The sequence below is a fragment of the Parus major genome, chromosome Z (assembly GCF_001522545.3).
Source record: "Parus major isolate Abel chromosome Z, Parus_major1.1, whole genome shotgun sequence".
In the NCBI taxonomy this organism is placed as follows: Eukaryota; Metazoa; Chordata; class Aves; order Passeriformes; family Paridae; genus Parus; species Parus major.
In genome coordinates, this window is record NC_031799.1 from 48,593,617 (window position 1) to 48,612,410 (window position 18,794).

Consider the following 18,794-nt stretch of genomic DNA (forward strand, 5'->3'; position numbering starts at 1 on the left):
TAATAAATTATAATCATCCTCTTCTTTCAAACAGGTGACACTGAGAAGACATGACTTTGACAGGTTTCAAGATCATTGACTTTTGCTAGTCCTCACAAGCCCATGATTTCTGTTTTTTTCAGTATTTCCTTCAGGATTTCAGTATCATGGTATCTGATACCATGATACTGAATATACATCTTTGATATACAAAGATATACATCTTTGTAGAGATCTGCCTGTTCCATGTAAGGAGAGAGGCTTTCCCCCAGCTTTGATCTAAAATTTCCACATGTTCCTTGAATATTCATGATTGATATTAATGATCACAGAATCATTAAGGTTGGAAAAGGCCTCCAAGGTCATTGGGTCCAACCTCTGGTCAGACATCACCATGGCAAATAAACTATGGCATTAAGTGAAACACCCAGTCATCTCTTGAGCACTCCCGGGGATGGTAGCTCTACTACTTTTCTGGGCAGTCTATTTCAGTGCTTAATCACTCTTTCAGTGAAAAATTTCACCTGAACTACCCCTGTCTCAGCATGAGGCCATTTCCTCTTGTTTTGTTACTAGTTGCCTGGGAGAAGAGGCCAACCCCACCTCCCACAATCTCTTTTCAGCCAGTTGTAGAGAGCACTGAGGTCACTCCTGAGCCTCTTTTTCTCCAAGCTGAACACCCCAGTTCTCTCAGCTGCTCCTCCTAAGAACATACCTTGGGATCCTTCATCAGCTCCTTCACCCTTCGCTGGACTCACTCCAGCACCTCAATGTCCTTCATGTAGTGAGGGGCTCAGAAACCGAACACAGCACTCAAGGCACAGCCTCACCAGTGCCCAGTACAGAGGGACAGTCAGTGCTCTGGTCCTGCATACACTATTGCTGAAACAGGCTGGGATGCCATTGGCTACCTGCACAAGCGCTGGCTCGTGGTCAGCTGGGTGTTGGCCAGCACCCCAGGGACCTTTCCTTTTCTGCTGCACATCTTTCCAGACACTCTGTCCCAGCCTGCATGGAGCTTTTGTGACCCAAGGGCAGGACCTGATGTTGGGCTTTGTTGAACCTCCAACAGCTGGCCTCAGCCCATTGATTCAGCCTGTCCAGATCTCTCTGCAGAGATCCTGCCCTCCAGCAGATCAACACTCCCACACAACTTAGTGTCATTGGGCTTTGCACTTTTAAACCTCAATCTTTATTCCTTTGATCGTTATAGTATCCAACCAGTTCTACTGTGTATAGGCTGATGAGAGACATATCAGTCAACCAATGATCAAAATTTAGGAAGCATTACTTTGAAGTGCTACTATTGAAATATTGTACCAAGACACTAACCTGTCTCTTTAATGATGGCTCTTCGTTCCTTGTCTTTCCCACAAGGGCTCTGAGAGCAGGCCTGTGAGTAAATGATTGGGGATGAGATTGTTGAAATTCTTTCTTCTTATTTCTTGCCTTGCCTACATCCAGAACCATTTTAAAACTTGGAGCTTTTTTTGCTTTTTTTTTAATTGCAGTGAATACACTTCATTACGTACTCTTTTAGTATCGCTTTGCTTCTATGCTTTTTTTATTTTAAATATGGAAAATCTTCCATGTGCTACTGCACCACTACTACACCTTAATACATAGTTCATAAAAGGTATGGATACTTGTAAATATTGCTTTAGGGATTTTTATATTTATTTAGATAATAAAAGAATATTTTGAAGTCTTATGAGAACCAGGCTGAATATAGGTATGGAAATGCTTATCCATCAGTGTCTTTCTAAGTTAATGATAAAGATATTTGAAGTACTACAGCACGTGTTTAGAGAAATAGGGTCCGAATCAGAGGTGAGAATGACGTATGCAACATTTTCTTAAATGGCACATGTAACTTCATGCAAATAAAGGTGTATATTTCCAGACAATTTTTCATATAACAGTTACTGAAATGTGTATGAGATTTTTTTTTTGCATTTCTTCTGGAATTTATGTTGTGTAACAGATATTCCTCTTGGTATATTTACGATGTCATTCATGTAGAATATGATAGAAGGAAAAGTTTATACAGTATGTACTAATATTATCCTACAGAGGAGTGGAGTGATGGAAAAGCCAATGGAATGGAAATGTGAAGGGCTGACCTCCAGCACTGTCGTAATTAAAAATGTCTCTGTTAAACTCCTTGTGCTCCCAAGAGCTGACTGCCATGCTTCATATTGCATGATGAAGTGACTTCATATTGTGCAAGAATAATTCAAAATTTGAGACAAAGGAGCAAAATCACTTCCTAACTGGAAAAGCTATGAATCACACATAAGAACAAAGTCAAATTAAGGTGGCAGATTGGATTTTTGTGTCTCTGTTATTGATGACTAGTCTATTTCATCCATTATACCTCCAACTATCAAGTGCACATACTAACACTCATCTAAAAACAGCTTCTGAATGTACAGCAAATGTTCTGACTGAACAGCCAGCTAGCATCAGATGGCATAGCAGGACACTGTCTAAAAATTTTGTAAACTGAAACTCCAAAAATTTATTTTTCTGCAAAGGACACACTTAAACTCCTCAAGAAAGGTCCTATAAGCATCTAAATATAGATACTGCTTAGAAGTTTTGTTTGAACCGTGTCTTGCTCATTTTTGCCCATTTCCACTTAGGTTTGTGTATTATTGAAATAGCAGCCTCAGTGTTAACTCACCCAGTTTTGAGCCTCTGTGAATTTGAAATGTATATTTCAAAATAGGTTGAGGGTTTCTGGAGCAATTATATAAGCTTCAGTTATTTGTGTTACAGGTTTTGTTGTAAAGGCTTGTTATTTATTCAGAAAGAACACATTTGCTGTTTATATAAGTTCCAATATTTTTCACATTTAGAGGGCTTTTCAAGGAATGAAAAGGAAGAATAAAGCTAACTTTTCCTTCCCAAGATTTTGGGAAAGTTTCACAGCTCCTGTTGAGTCATCCTTTTGAGACATGATAGAGGTGGGTTTTGCGAGTCAGATGTTGCTGTGTGAGTGCAACAGATGCGTCAAGCTGGACTTGGTCCTTAAATGACATCATCATGTCTTTTTACAGTGTTGTAAGTGTTAAAAGCCACTCAGTCAGATAGAGTTTAGACATGCCTGAAATGTCACATAGAACAACTTTTCTGTCTAGGTTTGTTCTGTCAAGGTGGTATTGTGATTTATTTCCACAAATAAAAAAAACTTTTGCATTGCTAAAAAAGTTAATAATACAGTGAGTCATTAAAAGGGAGAGTCATTAAAAGGAAGAAAGAACTCTTGCTCAAAATGATGACTCAAGAAGACAGATTTGGGAAAGCTGCTCCATACAGCAGAAGTTCTCAACCAGAAGGTCCTCCCACCAGCCCCACCAGATTGTCTGAAGAGATGCAAAGGACACGCTTGCTAGCCAGGCATTGGGAAGTGGATCAGAAACTGATACGCCTAATCTACTCTGCATTCACCTCCCCTGTGCTTTTTTAAGGATGAACAGCCATTCCAAGTCACAGCCATTAGCCAAACTGCTGTTTGAAGTTGTTTGAAATGATTTCTGGCCTGTATTCAGAATGCCATTTCTCTCTCCTCTGTGACTTTTTTGTCCTTCGTCTTTCCCCATGTGGAGTCAGGGATTCATTCACTTTAGTTTCCTCCATATGGCAGGATGTATTAGAAAAGAAGGACAAATGCTCAGACAGAACATACCCTTTCAGTCCCAGAGGGGGCAGAGGGAAACAAACATCATTTGCTCCTTATTTTCTTCTCTTTGTATTTGTAAATAAGTTGGAAGGTTTAGGCTGTTTCTTTTCCCTTACAGTAAGAAGTTCTGGTCACTGAGTCCTGATGGTACACCTGTGTGCTAAGCAGATAGCAACACTCTGCAACTACCTAAAATCCTATTCTGTGCAGCTGATAGGTCAGAAATCAGTAAAGTGTTGATCAAACTCCAAGTTCATTCTCTAAACAACAGCCTAATGCTAACTTCATCTTATATATTCTTGTTTGTGACATTTTTACAACCAGTGGTTACATATCAGTATTTGAATGTCATGACCATGCAGCAAATAAGCTAAATTATTAAGAATGAATATTTAAAGGAAAACTTATCCATTGTGTCATTCAGTTCAAGCAAAGTTATATGCAGTACTGTTATAAAAGAAAGAACCACCCATTTTTGCTGACAGTAAATATCTACCAGTCAACAACAATAATGAAAATTTACCAGCATAATTCCTTTTTACAAAAGCAGCAACGCAAATATTGATCAGTTGTCTCAACTGACTCAGGCATTAAGTTTCCTGATTGTGAACAAAGCTGACACCCAAATGATTCTTATTTAAACTGTGTAAATGTTAAAAAGGAAATAAAGATGCTGGTATGGAAGAACCAACTATGCTCACTGCTCATTGGACAGATAAAACACATTTTCTTCATTAATGATAAGTTTTAATCCACAAGAATTTGAGTCAAAGCTTCGCAGAAGAAACAATTGCTGGCATTACTCATTTTTACATGATGTTCTCATGGTTCTGTCTCGGATGTCATAGTAGTCATCTAAAATTTTCATTTCATTAAGTATGAAATTCATACTTTCCACTCTAGCTGATTTTTGATAAGACACCCTTGAAATACAAGGAGTTCCAGAATCTTGTAGGTTTCATGAGTTTATTTTGCATTTCAGAGGTAGTGAATAGTGAGAATCAGGCAAATAGTCTGTTGTAAAATCTCAGCTTTCAAGAGGTTACCTTTTCACACATAAAGCCGAACTTCAATTGAAAATGCACATTTACATGTAGAGTGTTCCAAGCCTTTGTTGCATTTGGGTGGAAGAATGGACTTCAAAGTCACTTAAACATGATGGTCTCTAATTGTACATACTTAATCTGCCTTTCCTTAAACATAAACTGAAATAATGTTTAACATTATTAACATTATTATTAACATCTGTGTCATGAATGTTTAACAAATGAGCAATTTTATTTTCCAAATTATCAGTGAGTTAGTCAAAAGTTATAAATATTTTGCACTAAAGTAATCCATATGAAAATGGGTCAGCTTCCTTCCAAATCACTCTATGATTCTGTAAAATCCTGTTCTCACAAGAACACAATTTGCTTAAATATATGGCTTAAACTTGTTGCTAAATTAAATAAACACAGATCTTTAGTTCTGCAAATTCAAACAACACCAAGTGGTAAAGATGTTCTGCATCACTGCTCAAAATCCCAGTTCATTATTTTATATAGAAGTTATTACAGAACATGTCCTAATTCACATAGGAATTGTCTAGATGTCCAGCACCAAGCATATCTGGGGTACAATAGAAAGCTACTTGCTCAGCTACATTAGTCAAAGGCTTCACAGTTCACATATAGGTTCTTTTATTATTAACTGCAATGCTATATAGTCTGTGTAGCCTGGAGTTAATTTATCCTGTTCCTGTAAGAGTATTATATTTATTTTCATTTCATTTTATTTTAGTTAAAGATCCACACAGAGTGGCTAACTGCCTAGTAATTCTCGATTTTATACAGTACTTAAGTCTTTTTGGGAGCACTCAGTTCATGGAGACCTTCAAGCAGAATGCAGAATGAGACACTCTGAATCACTGACTCTAAAAAAACAGTTATAATGCACATTATTAACTCTGCGTTATTCTCTCTGAATTATTGGATGATAATTAAAATGTGCAGCCTTCCTTACCCAGGTGATCATCAGAGCCCCCAGACACTGAAAAGGGAGTTTGGGCAGACAAGTTCTGCATCACAGCACTGAGACATAGCCAGTGTCATTCTCAGTTTTCTGCAGAAAAAGCTTTTATTTTATACAGGTACAGACAGCACAACAATTCTCTGTTATTTACTCTCCACCACATCCCATTACCAGTTACCAACACATCCCACACTGCGACTGCATAAGCAAGGGCAGATATTCAGACCTACATAATCAGAGTGCAAATCACAAATTTAACATGAATTATTCTCAAAATTTTATAAAAATAATATTCTTTTATTTTTTTCTTTCATCATTTAAATTTTTTTTGGTTTTTCCTTGTTTCTATCTTTTAGAGCTGACAATTCCTAAACACGACATTTTGAACTTATGTCTATAAAGGATGGCTTGGTTTCTCTAAATAGATTCCAGAAGCTTAGATAAAAACTGGAGGCTTAAAATTTATCAGAATTGACATTATCATTGCATTTAGTGCATCTATGTACTTCGAGAAGTGTGCTGTTTATTTCTGTTTCTACCTCCAAAGTGTATGCTTTGTATGACAGTGACTGATTGAAGATGGGATGTCATAACATTTTCTAATTTTTTTTCCTTCTAGCACAAAGGATTATATTTAAATGACACTATTAAAAAAATATATTTTCTATGATGATGAGAAAAAATATAAACCCCAGGCACTTCTAGGAACGTTAGAGTGAGAGAAATGGAAAACATAACACAATCTATTGAGCAGTTATCCTTAACCTGTCTGACTTCATGTTTATGAGTTATCCTGTCACATTAAATGCTTCATGTGCCTTATGTTTTGTGTGATATTGCTGCCTTTGAGAGTACAGGAACCTAACTGCAAATGAAAGGGCTTCTTATTTGACCTCTGTTTATATAGTAAAGAAGGAAGGAAAATCCAGGGCTCTAATCTGAGATAACCACTGTTAATAATCTTAAAAAAAAAAAAATGCTTTTGTACTTAAAACTACCTGAGGAAGTCCTGTCTGGCTTCAAGTCTATACCAGATGCATCAAAGCTGATGGAGAACTCATAAGCCTAGGGAAATCCTGACAGTGAGTAAAGTATTGCTACTATTTAGTATGATTCTGATCATACATTTTGTTCACAAGTACACAGACGCTGGCAAAATGCCTTGCTTGAGGAAATTAATTAAAGTCTGATTCACAGCATTGCTGCTTCCAGCAATATCACTGGCAAGCTGCTTTGACTTCAGTGGAACAAGCTCCTTTTCATCTTCTTACCTAGCAGAAGACTTAGTTGGAAGTGAAACTAGTCTATGAGACCCCTTAGCTACCTTAGAAAACCACAATGTTATTTTAGGCAGCTGTGCCACTATTCAGCAGTAGTAATGACATCTGAAAACATGCCCACCCAGAAATGAGCACAACAGAAGTGGTTCCCATGTCCCTGATTAGTTCAGTTTTCATGTGTCCACTTGCAATAGGCACAGGAGTCTCAGGGGTTGTGAGTACAAGGCACAGGTTCACATTTTGCAGCAAGTCATACACACTTTCAGGCATTTCAACCCAAACTTGCTCACTCTGAGCTCTCTCTGAGACAGAGAGAACACAAAAGAATGCACATTTGCACAAAGGACAAGGATGATTTTCTCTGTTCTGTTGAAACATCTTTTGAGACATCAGACTTTGACCAGCTCCTTGGCCACGCTCTTTTTCAAATAAATTAAGATACTATTTTACTTTACACCCAAAAGTAAAATAGACATTTACTGATATAATCTATGATAACTTGATTTGACAAGCGTGGGTTCAGCAATGGAAGCAACCAAAGTAAAATCATGATGATATAATTAATGTTAGGTCAGATACTTAAATGTTATGAGAAAAAAATAGAAGAGGTGTATGAAATAACAAATCTGATCACAGGTGTAAATAAGAGGTGGGGGGTGTCCTCTCAGAAAATCTGTTGTGTCCTCAGTCTTAAGCTGAAGAATTCAGTTCTTCTGTTACGGTATAAGGGCTTAAAATAACAAAAAAGAAGGGTCTAAAATTGTTGGGCTGAGCTCAACAGTTTTACATGGGGTAGAGGATACCTAGAATTTATGATGATGCTACTGAATAGGTTATTATTTTAATATTTGTTAATAAAGTGTTCCTTTAATAACTGCAGACACAGTTTGTGTTCTGTTTTAAAGGACACTGAAAATGGAGTTTGGGGTGATTGTTGTTTTATTCTCATCCATTTATGGTATATAACTACTTATAATCATGAAGTTATGATAACCTCAGGAAAGGAGGAAAACAACAAATCATTTTTATTTTTGCTTAGCCAGAAAAGACAGCATTATGGAAACATTGAACACTTTTCAAAGCTTTGTATCATCTGCTACGGTCAGGTATTGATTTCCTTTAAATTTATGACTCAGTTCTGTGTATTTATAATTACAGGAGTAAGGAAACCTATAGTCATTGTTCTTTTCCCTTTAGAAAAAAAAAAAAAAAGCCTAAAAATATATGAATTTTAACCTTTATGAATCTTATACCCATAGCAGCTGCTTCAGTAAAAGACAGAGGATTGGTCATTGCTGCAGCTTCCCCTGGTTTCATTTACAAAACTAGTGGAATTGCTGAGCCATAACATTACAATGTTTTTGAGCTAGTTGGATGTGAAATCAGGAAATCAAATGGAAAAGCATAGAAAGCTTTTGGAAAAAAATAGCTTGGGGAAGAAAGGGACCTGGTTTTGTATTTCTGTCATGCACAAGAACAAAGATTATTGTTTGAGAGGATTGTTTTCAGAGGATTTTCTGCACTGTGATTATATAAAAGATGTTGAATTAAAATATGGGTGCCCAAAAAACAAGATCAGAGCAGCTGAGTTGTTCCTTTCTGAGTATCATTCTTCTGTATTCTGAAACACAAAAGCCAAATTGTGTTGAGATGCAAGACGGAGAAGCAGGCTGAGTATATCTTAAATGACCTTGTATGAGGCCCTGAACATCAATAGAAAGTCATGGATCTTAAAAGTTTTTTAAGGACTCAGTTTGGCCAGTCAAAACTTTCCTCTGAGGTTTATGATTTCTCCTTATAATATGTGTACAGTTAGAGACCATGAATTATAGTGTGGGATAATCAAAAATTGCTAGCACAGATAACCATTTTTCATAGATTTAAACGAGTCAAGACTGTTGGTTTTGCATGTTTTATTGTCTTTCTAAGTTAGTCATCCCACTTACCAGTCCCTGAACCTAGAATAGCTGCATATCTGGCAATTTCATACCATATGGAAAGCTAGCTATTTTTAATTCTGGTGAGATTTATGGCACCATGCAACAAAATTTCTCACACTGCTGATCAATGGATTTTGGTAAGCAGTAGAAATCTCCACCTCGGTGTGTCATTTCAAGGATAAAAACTTCTTTTGTAACTACTTGAAGTTCAATTTTAATCCATTAAGTTGAGGTTCACAAAGCATCTAAAGCTACCCAAAGACACTTTTAAATAACTAAATGTATTTTTGCTACCTAGATCTCCCAGTTGAAAGTGATTGTTGGATACTACACATGTGACTTGGCCTGTAGTTGATTTTCCAGTTAATTATTTCTGAAGACAAAGTAAGTTAAATTAATATCCCACAGGAAAAAGAAGGTTTCCATTTTTAATCTCTTTGCTAGATTTACTGAGCTGGGTCTTAGAGTCCATGGACGAAGTAGTAGTTTATTCAGAATTTTTTCATTTTATAAAAACTTTTGACACTGTCTTGCACAGTATCATTGTGGACAAAATGTTCATCACACTACTAGACAAGTCTATAACATTTTGGGTAAGAAACTGGGTAGTACATTGGGTTTAAAGAGTTATAGTTGTTATACATGTGGGATTTCCCTGTGGTCAACTTTAGGGCCAGTGCTCTTTAAAGTTTTTATAAAGTCTCTGGATGCAGGAATCAAGAGTACCTTAAATGAGTTTGCCAATAATACTAAGCTAGGAAGAGCTGTGGACTCCCTCAAGGGTAGAGAGACATTACAGATAAATCTGGATAGACTAGAGATCAGGACTATCCACCAGCCATGTGAAATTTAAGAGTAAGTGCCAGAATCTACACCTGGGACAGGGTAATCCTGATTATACATTTAAACTGGAGGAGAAGAGGATGAAAACCAGCCTTTGCAGAAAGAGATCTGGGTTGATGGCAAGTTGAACATGGTTCAGCAGTGCCCTGGCAGCCAGGAGTGCCACCTGTGTCCTGAGGTGCATCAGGCACAGCATCACAGCCGGACAAGGGAGGGGATTGTCCTGCTCTGCTCTGAGCTGGGGCAGCCTCACCTCGAGTGCTGGGGTGGGTCTGGGTGCTTCAGTATAAGGAGAACAAACTATTAGGGTACGTCCAGATGTGGGCAGTCAAGATGATGAAAGGTCTTGAGGGTTAAAACTTAGGAGGAATGGCTGAGATCACTTGGCTTGTTTAGCCTGGGGAAGAGAAGACTGAGGAGTGACCCCATCATAGTCTACACCTTTCTTATGGGAGGCAGCAGAGGGGAAGGTGCTCATTTCCTCTCTTTGGTAATCAGTGATAGGACACAAGAAAATGGAATAAAGCTGCATTAAGAGAAGTTCAGAATGGAGATTAGGAAAAAGCTCTTCACTGAGGTGGCCAATCACTGGAAAAAGCTCCACAGGGAAGTGCACATGGCACCATGAAGTATAAGGATGATGCTTTTACTCTTGTCATTTACTTTTAGGTGGTTCTGTGAGGAACAAGGAGTTGGGCTCGATGTTCCTTATGGGTTTCATTCAACTTGAGTTTCTATGACTCTATGATTGAAAAAATGATCATAATGATGACGGCCCTTGTTCAGGAACAGCCTGAAAAGGAAATCTCATTATCTACCTAACTGATATCACCCTTTTACCTATACATTCAAATAAACACTGTTTTTGTGATTATTCTTAAATTCTAAATAATTTTAGCAATGTTTGTCATTACGGTAATTAATAAAGCCTAAGACTGTTGTGAATTTTTTTTTTTTAAATTAACTGAATTATAACTTACTGGGAAAGAGTTTAGAGAAAGTCATATGATATATTTCAGAACAAAGGAACATCATCAGCATCCTTTGCTTTGTGGATATCCTTTCACCTCCATATTCAAAGGGCATTATATTCCTCTCAGCATACAAGGTAAAATAAATGTCTCTCTTGTTTTTCCTCAGCCACTACAGAGATATTTCATTTATATAAATGCCCTGCTCAAAAATTACACACACATGTAATCACTCTATCTTTTAGAGATGATGCTGGAAGATCTCACAGTTTAAACACTATCCTTTCTGTTCATACATCCTCCCTTTTTGCATACCCCTTCCTACTCCCATGCACCAGTAATGCTGAAAATGTTCAGTGTTTTTGAGAATGAATCAATTACTCTCTTTCAGTTCCCCCTTTCTTTGATGTTGCCAGTTGCTTTGTGGCCTAAGTTACTTTTCAGAGCTAAAAACTAAATGAAAGGATGAAAAATCACATACAGCCTTTTTGAAGAGGTATATCAATTGCTTGCTTTAGCATAACACTTTATTTCACAGAACACCTATAGTAGTTTTTGAATAAGTGATTTTGAGTTGATATTGTGAGTGCCTTCAATCTTAAAATCCCAAATGAGAAGGTCTCATCTGGGTTTCTTACAATTGTCTTTGATATTAATGAGCTTTTAATTAGGAATAAAATGGAGACATCATTATGGGTGTATTCATGCAGACTCAAGTTTTTTTGTTTTTTTTTTTTTTTTTAATTTAGGCCATCTGAAAGTACTCTGGCAATAGGAAGCTAGTCTAGCATTAATTTTATTTAGGACAAGGACAAGTACATTAGTCTTGGAGAGTATTAATACAGATGATATAAATAGTGTTCTCCTTTAAGGACATCTAAGCATACGTGCATTTTTGTGAGTCCTAGTGAGTCCTAGTATGCATGAACCGGTTGAAAATTACTTATTGAAACTGTTTCTAGATATGGTTTTAATGAAATATACAATGTACAAAATGGTTTGAGGAAAAAAATTACTGGAAAAAGAATAATTCACTGGGAAAAAAGGTTTCAACAAATGTTAAATTAATTTCAAGAGAAAAAGGCTTTTGTTTTTTGCAAATTTGCACTGTACATCTGTAAAGTCAGGCAGAAAATATAACCTAGATCACCATCTTTGTGCTGAAATCTGTAGGTCTAAACAAAGAACAAAACTCCTGCAAATATGATATGGGTGAAGTTTACTCCTTACTACCTGAGGAAAGTACAGCAGTGCTGTGAAGAATTGTTGCAGGTGCTCCAAGAGACTGTAAGCCCATAGATGAGCTTGTAATAGGTACTGGTCAGTGCAGCAGTCTCAGTGCTTGCAGCTTTGCACCAGCTCTTTGCAGCGCAAATGTCTGCTGGCTGGCATCAGATTCTGGACATCACACATACATCAAGACAGCTGTAGGACACAGCACCATCCACTGTTAATGTGATATGTCAGCTTCTTGAGGAAGCAGCAGGGTTACATAGACACAGGCTGTCTTCTTATGAAAAACAAATCAAAAACAAATATTTACTAGCTTAAAAACTATACACAATTACCTTTGTAACTAGTGCTAGCACATTAGGGCAGATGAGTAAATTCAATATAGAAAGCTGTATTTTCTAATCCCTTTATCTTGATTAACCAGGAAAATTAATGTATTTGGCATATTGTTTAAGTATTAGCTGTCTTTTGCTAGAAATTAAAATGTTTAACAAATGCATACTAATTCAATTAGCAGAGGCTCTGTCTCATACAAAAATTGTTTTTGTTAGATCTGCTACAAACTGAATGAGGTGCAGCTTCTTAGGAAAGTGTCTCTTTTTTCTAAATAAACGTAAAAATACAAAGTCAAAAAAAGCATTCAGGTAATAGGTCTGCATTGCTAGGATTTGGAAAATTGCTTCTAATACCATAGCAAATATGGGTACAGATTTCCAGCAATTGGGTGACTGTAAATTCTCAGAAGAATAGGTTTCATTTGTGCTGAGTAATTTGTCTGTCTAGCATAGAAGAGTTAGCAAATTTCTGTCTGCATGACTTGGAATCTACCTAGAGCAGTGCTGTGACACTAAGAGCTCTGCAATGGGTCAGGCTCAAATCAAGGGCTTAATTATGACTGATCCAGCTGAAAAAAAAATACATCTGACTACCAAATTTCATCTGTTTGGTGTCTTCCACATTGTAGCTCTTTCTATTCTTTTTTTGTTCAACAGAGAGACTTAGTTCAGGTCATGGTGACACCACTAGTTATCTGGAGTAACATTCTAGGAGTATAAGTATTAATAAAGCAGAGATTAATGGCTGTGTCTTGTCCACCTGCAAACATGTCAGGTCTTATTTCCAAGTGCCTTACCTTAATCCATCTGCAGGGTGATATTGAATCTAAGTATGTTTTAAGAATGCCTTTAGCAAACAGGAAATTTCCAAGGCCGGTTGCTATTTTATTCTCTCAACTGTATATCTTATAACCAACTCTATTTTAATTCAAAATGCAGTAGTTCAATGCAGCTTTCCCAAAGGTATCTTCCTTATCTGAGCTATTAAGTGGCTACAGTGAGGTCTACCATGAAATTTCTTCTCACAGGAACAGTTACTGTTGACCAATGTGCTGACATATATCCCTTCTTTCCTTTGTGCCACCCTCGAAAGGTGTCCACAATTTTCTACTGGGATAGCCACTCTGTATTTGAAGCCATAATATGAACTGAGAACCTTCTGGCAAAGACTAAGAATTGCACTCATTATCTTTTGCTTATTTTTAATGTTCCAAATATAATGCTGTAGCTCTTATACTGTCTTTCCAGACTTTGACTACTCCTGCAGTCAAAAGGAGCAGCAGCAGCAGATAGGTCAGCAGCTTGCTGCAAGGTTGTTCTGTGAAGGCCTTGTGCATGATGGTGTGAAGATAGTCCCCAGAGAATATACTCCTTGCTTTGTCTGATAGGGTTTCTCTGAAAGATACAAATAAAACTGCTGAAAACATGCTTATCAAGGTGTGAGAAAGTAACATAGGAAGGATTTACTTTTTTTCTTGTGTTTGCTGATAAGTGGTACTGAAGTTATTTGTTGCAACTTTGCTAAGCGTGTCTTGTCTCCCCACTATCATACACGCTACACTAACATAATTCTGAGATTCTTGTCTTCGTATAAAAGAAAATATATTGGTTTCAATTCCTTCAGCTTTCCCATTAAATTCAATTTTCAGCTATTTTCCAACAATTTTAAACTCTATCTACTTCTAGGTAAGACAGATTAACGTTACCCTTGTATAATACATTTAGCACTTTTCAGATGTGCTTAACAAAAATAGGTTATAACAAAATACAGATATTCAGAGCCTTTTGACTAAAGATCCTTTGAATTGTGTTATGAATAAGCAACAGCCCATGTAGTACTAATTAACTGATCTCTTATCCTTCCTGGGCACATTCTCTGTACATTTTAGCTTCAGGACACCATGATTTTTCACCAGGCTCTGTGTTGCTGCCATAAAAAAACCCCAAAAATAAATCCTTCAGGGACCGAAATCAGAAGATTTAAATAGTTTGAAACCCTTTTTGTTGACAGTAATGTCAGGACTGTGGTCAATATCAGAATTAACTCTACCAGAGCCATACCATCTGAAGTACTTTTGGTTTCACATTTGTCCTGTTCATAGAGCTGCTAGGTAAAAAGTTCTCAGCCACTCATGGCCCATTAATCTGTCTGCCTCACTTAATAGGAAATATGGTCATTGTCACCTAGCCTTCATATGTGGGAAAGATAAAAAGTAAAAATTTTTGGTTTTAAAGCTAACAAAAATAAAATTATGCCAACAGGCAGAAGTTTGCAAAACATACTGTCAAGCTTACCAGTGAGAACCTGTTTAAAAAAGGTGGAAGTCAGAATACTACTGGGACAGCAGAGCTCTCTGGACTTAAATGTTCACATATTTGAAGGAAAACATCAGTTTATAACAGGATATATCAAGAATGTTTCTCATAATGATTTATATATAGTGCAGATTGCTTGTGGCTTCCTAATTGGATTACTGAAGTGAAATTCAATGTGCTTGAATGTACTAGCCCTCAAAAGACTGCTATCAATCCAGATTTAAAAAGCAGCTTCCTTTTTTTTCCATTCAGCAGCTTTCCATCACCAATATCTTCACTCATTAAAGATGAGAAGTAGCTGGATTTTAGAATTAAAACTTCAGAGGAAATTACATCCCTGTTTTTCTACATAAGAAGTACTGTGCTGGCCACAGTGGTGTAATCTGTTCTGTTATGCCCAGGCAGTTTGAGAAGAAAGACTGCTTCTGTCAAGAGGAAGATAAACTTCTAATGTAGAGTTGTTGTTGAAAAAAGCTTCCTAACCTTTAATCAAGGCAGTTAGCCTTCATACTGTTTTAGCTTTCAATTAATTTATTCAGACTTCATTAGCTACAGCAGATATGAAAAGCAAGTATAGTATTTAACACTTTCATATTCTCCCACCAGGTGTCCTGTTTGTGGTAGCAAAGAATTTTAAGATTCACCTGCCTAGACACACTGTGAAATATAAGGTCCACTTTGAAGTAATGAATCCTAGCTTGAAAGAGATTTTTAATATTTTCCACAATCTAAAAATTTTTGGTTTGCTGCATTCTCCTAGATTAACAACTTTAGCTCTTTGTTGTCATATGATTCCCCCCCAGTACTTCAATAACTTCACCTTTCTTCCCCTATGATAAGTTGCTCTCAGTATTTGGAACATTCAAATTTTGCAAGTATCATCAATGAAACACTGTAATGGAATTTTGCTTTGTAACCCTTAAGACAAATCAACTTTATAAAAATGTGGGCTCATGCATTGTTTTTGAAGTCACATATCATGCAGGGGGCTACCATTCACAGATACCTAACACCAGGTCTAGTGATGGAGTTTAGCTACAACACATGGATAGTCTTCCAATGCTAAGCAGTCCTAACAAAACGTTGTACAAACTTAGGAGCTGTAGCGTTCTCAGAGGTATAAATTCTCTTTCTCTCTTATTGCATTATCATATCAACAAATCTATTGTAATAGTAATTATGTTGTTCTGGTCCTTGCCACTGAATAAGTATCTCTTAGTGACATCACTTTTTACCAGTAAAATAGGAATACAATTTAATAGAGCTAAGTGAACTTTGCAAAAGAAATTTTGTGTAACTGCCTTTCAAAAATCTACTTTTGCATTCAGAAGGAATAAATGGTAGGAAAGATCTGTTATTCACAGTAATTCTTTAACTTATTCAACTAAGAATTCTTTTTCAGAAATTGTTTCTATGCAAATATTTTTAATTTTTATAAGGTAGTTGATTATGTGAGTATGATAGTACTGCTATCTTCCCTGAATGGTTGATTAACTTAAACCAAAAAAGTCAGAATTTTATTTTACATCCAAGCATCTTATATAGCCCTTCACATAATTGTTCATATCAGCTTTTCATAAATTTCTTTCCCTCCAACTTACCAACAAGGTCAGTGGAAATGTCAGTGGAAGTGCTCATAATTCTTGCAAACATTTCCACTTTCTTTTCCTGTTACTTATACATGAAATGTCTCCTGTGATACAATCCTTTAGATTCATTATTTCTTCCTTCAGATTTCTTCCTAAGGTTCATTTTCTCTGTGAAAAATGAAAGAAATTGGTAAATTAATCTTAGAAACATTGGTTTAAAAACAGGTGTATGATGGCTTCATTTCTTTGCTTAATTTGGCGAATCTGGACATCAAAGACTTGTACAGATAATTCCTATACTGTGATTTTCGTACCTTTTGTGTTTTGGCACACATGCATTTTTCACTTTGATTCAAACAAAATTATAAGTATTTGGGGTAAAAAGTATACCCACTCATTTAGTTTTAAAACATCTGCTACAAATATTTTAAGGAATTTTTAAATAAATCTACTGGATAAGCTAATAAAGAATTTTGCTCACATTGTCTTTGCTTTTGTTTCCTATTTCTGTATTACGATTTTTTTTAAGAACAGGGTGTCAATCTTTTCTTCTGAAAACAAATGCAACTTGACTGTAATTCCTGAGTTGATGTTAGCCCATGAAGTTTTCACTGATAACTTAGTAGACTTAGAATGATCCTATGTCATGGTTTTAAAGCAATAACTAAAAAATTACTAGAAAACTTACTTATTTCTTGCTGTGAGATATGGATTAGAACAAGAGCAAAACAGGCTTAAAACTTAAAAGGAATAAATACAGTTTATTAACAAAACTACAAGAATAAGAAAACCAGAATAAAACTTCCAGAAAACCCCTTTTTCTCCCACTACCCAACCATTCCCTTGTTTACATGACAACAGAAACAAAAAACTTTGGAACTTTGGTGTTTAAAACACTCCCAATTCCTGCTAGAGTCTTTTCATCAGTCTTTGTAGAGAAAAAGAAGTCTCCTTCTGCTAATCTATGGAGTTTCTCACAAGAAAACTATTTCTGTTACAGCTTTCTATTTCTCTGATGCCAGCTGCCCGGAAATCTGTCATCAGATTTTCTCTTCCCATTTCACATCACTCTGAGGTGTGTTATGGGCCATAAGTCTAGGGATGTCATTTTTAAGCATGAGTTATTCAAAGGCAAAAGTTCTCTTCATCTGTATTTGTGAGATTTCCTGGAAACAGAAGTTTTTCTCTGCCTCTCAAGGCCTCAAATATTCAACTATTACTTCTCCCTCACTACATCACAATTACTCCACCTTTTGTTCAAAATCCACACTTTGAACACTCCATTCCTCCCCATATACTCTGTCATGAATTAAAGGAGTTTTTTCAGAACACTCTTGTCCATCTCCATGGCTTTAACAGAAAAATATTTCAGCTTAATTAAAGCATCTCTTTATTCTCTACCTCTTGTGAAGCTTAATTCTTTTCTTTACTGTCTCTGATAGTTTATAAAGTCTCTTTACATGTTGATCACTCTCTTTTTCTCTCTCTGGATAAAAGGATTAATCTGCAAGTCTCATCTGGGTAATGAAAGGGTTAAAATCTTGCCCAGGCTTTTGTAGATGGTTCTGTGATCTCTGCCGGAGCAGGAGCTGGAGCTGTCTGCGATGGAAGATTCTTCATGGCTGCTCTGGAGAGTGTGGTCACTGTCTCAGCCTGCCGCAGGTCCAGAGCTTTTTTTCCTTTCTTTACTCGGCAGTCTCTGGTGAATTCAGTCACAGCAAAAACTGCAGCTGAGCCAGGTACTGGCCTGGCCAGAGTCCGGGGCAAGCCCCGCAGGCCCCATCTCCCGGCCGGGAGCCGCTGGGCCCAGCCCAGCCCAGCCCGGGCCGCATGGCCTGGGCAGGGAACGGGAGGCCAGAGCTCTGTTACCTTTCACAGCCAGGAAACAACGAGGACAAGAGAACTCTGGCTTTACAGTTTAAGGTGGTGTTCACAAGTTGATCTCACTTTTCAATGGTCAAAACTGCTGTCAATTTTTAGAAATGACCAATAATGGGTCATTATTGTCATTATTGATGGGAGAAAAGACTCCCATCAGCCTCTCGCAGCTTCAACTTCCTCCCAGCTCCCGAAGCTATCTTAAAGGCAAAGTCACCCCAGGACATCCTAGGACTGCAGAATAATTGAATCAAAACTTTGCTTCCAATTCAATCAATTGTCAGACTAGTGGTTGTTGCTGCTGCTGCTGTTATTCAAGGATCCTTAAATCTATTTATTACTACTTTATTTTTTATATAATTACTACTTAATGTTTAGTAGTTTATATAAATGCTGAAATATTTAAGAGATCCATATAGGAAAAGAGAGCAAAATCTCTGCATAAGCATAAAGGCTTGATCGAAGAGACAGGGAAGATAGAACACCTAGGCTGCTTTGAACAATTTCTGAGATACTCTGATTTAAAGAAAAATCCTTTTTAAATGATTTAGTCTTGACTTAGACTGTGATATAATTTGGGAAAAATACACTAAGCTTACACGATTTTTTTTGCTTTTGCAAACTGGCTCTTACATTGAAAGAACGTATGATGGGAATGTCTAAATTGCACAATCGAGTCAGAAAATGCCACAGTCAGTATTTCATTTATTCTCCCAGTGACATTGTGTCCCA

The 18,794-nt window shown here is 36.8% G+C and overlaps 1 protein-coding gene and 1 long non-coding RNA gene across 4 annotated transcripts in view; one reads left to right on the plus strand and one right to left on the minus strand.

Moving 5' to 3' along the window:
- LINGO2 (leucine rich repeat and Ig domain containing 2) overlaps nt 1–18,794 on the plus strand; it is a 485,670-nt gene that overhangs the window by 457,021 nt on the left and 9,855 nt on the right. The window lies entirely within an intron of this gene.
- LOC107216314 lies at nt 9,989–17,627 on the minus strand. The gene is made up of 3 exons (XR_001525483.1): nt 17,586–17,627; nt 16,197–16,352; nt 9,989–13,674 (listed from the first exon to the last, which is right to left on the minus strand). It is a non-coding gene; the product is annotated as an uncharacterized LOC107216314 (long non-coding RNA).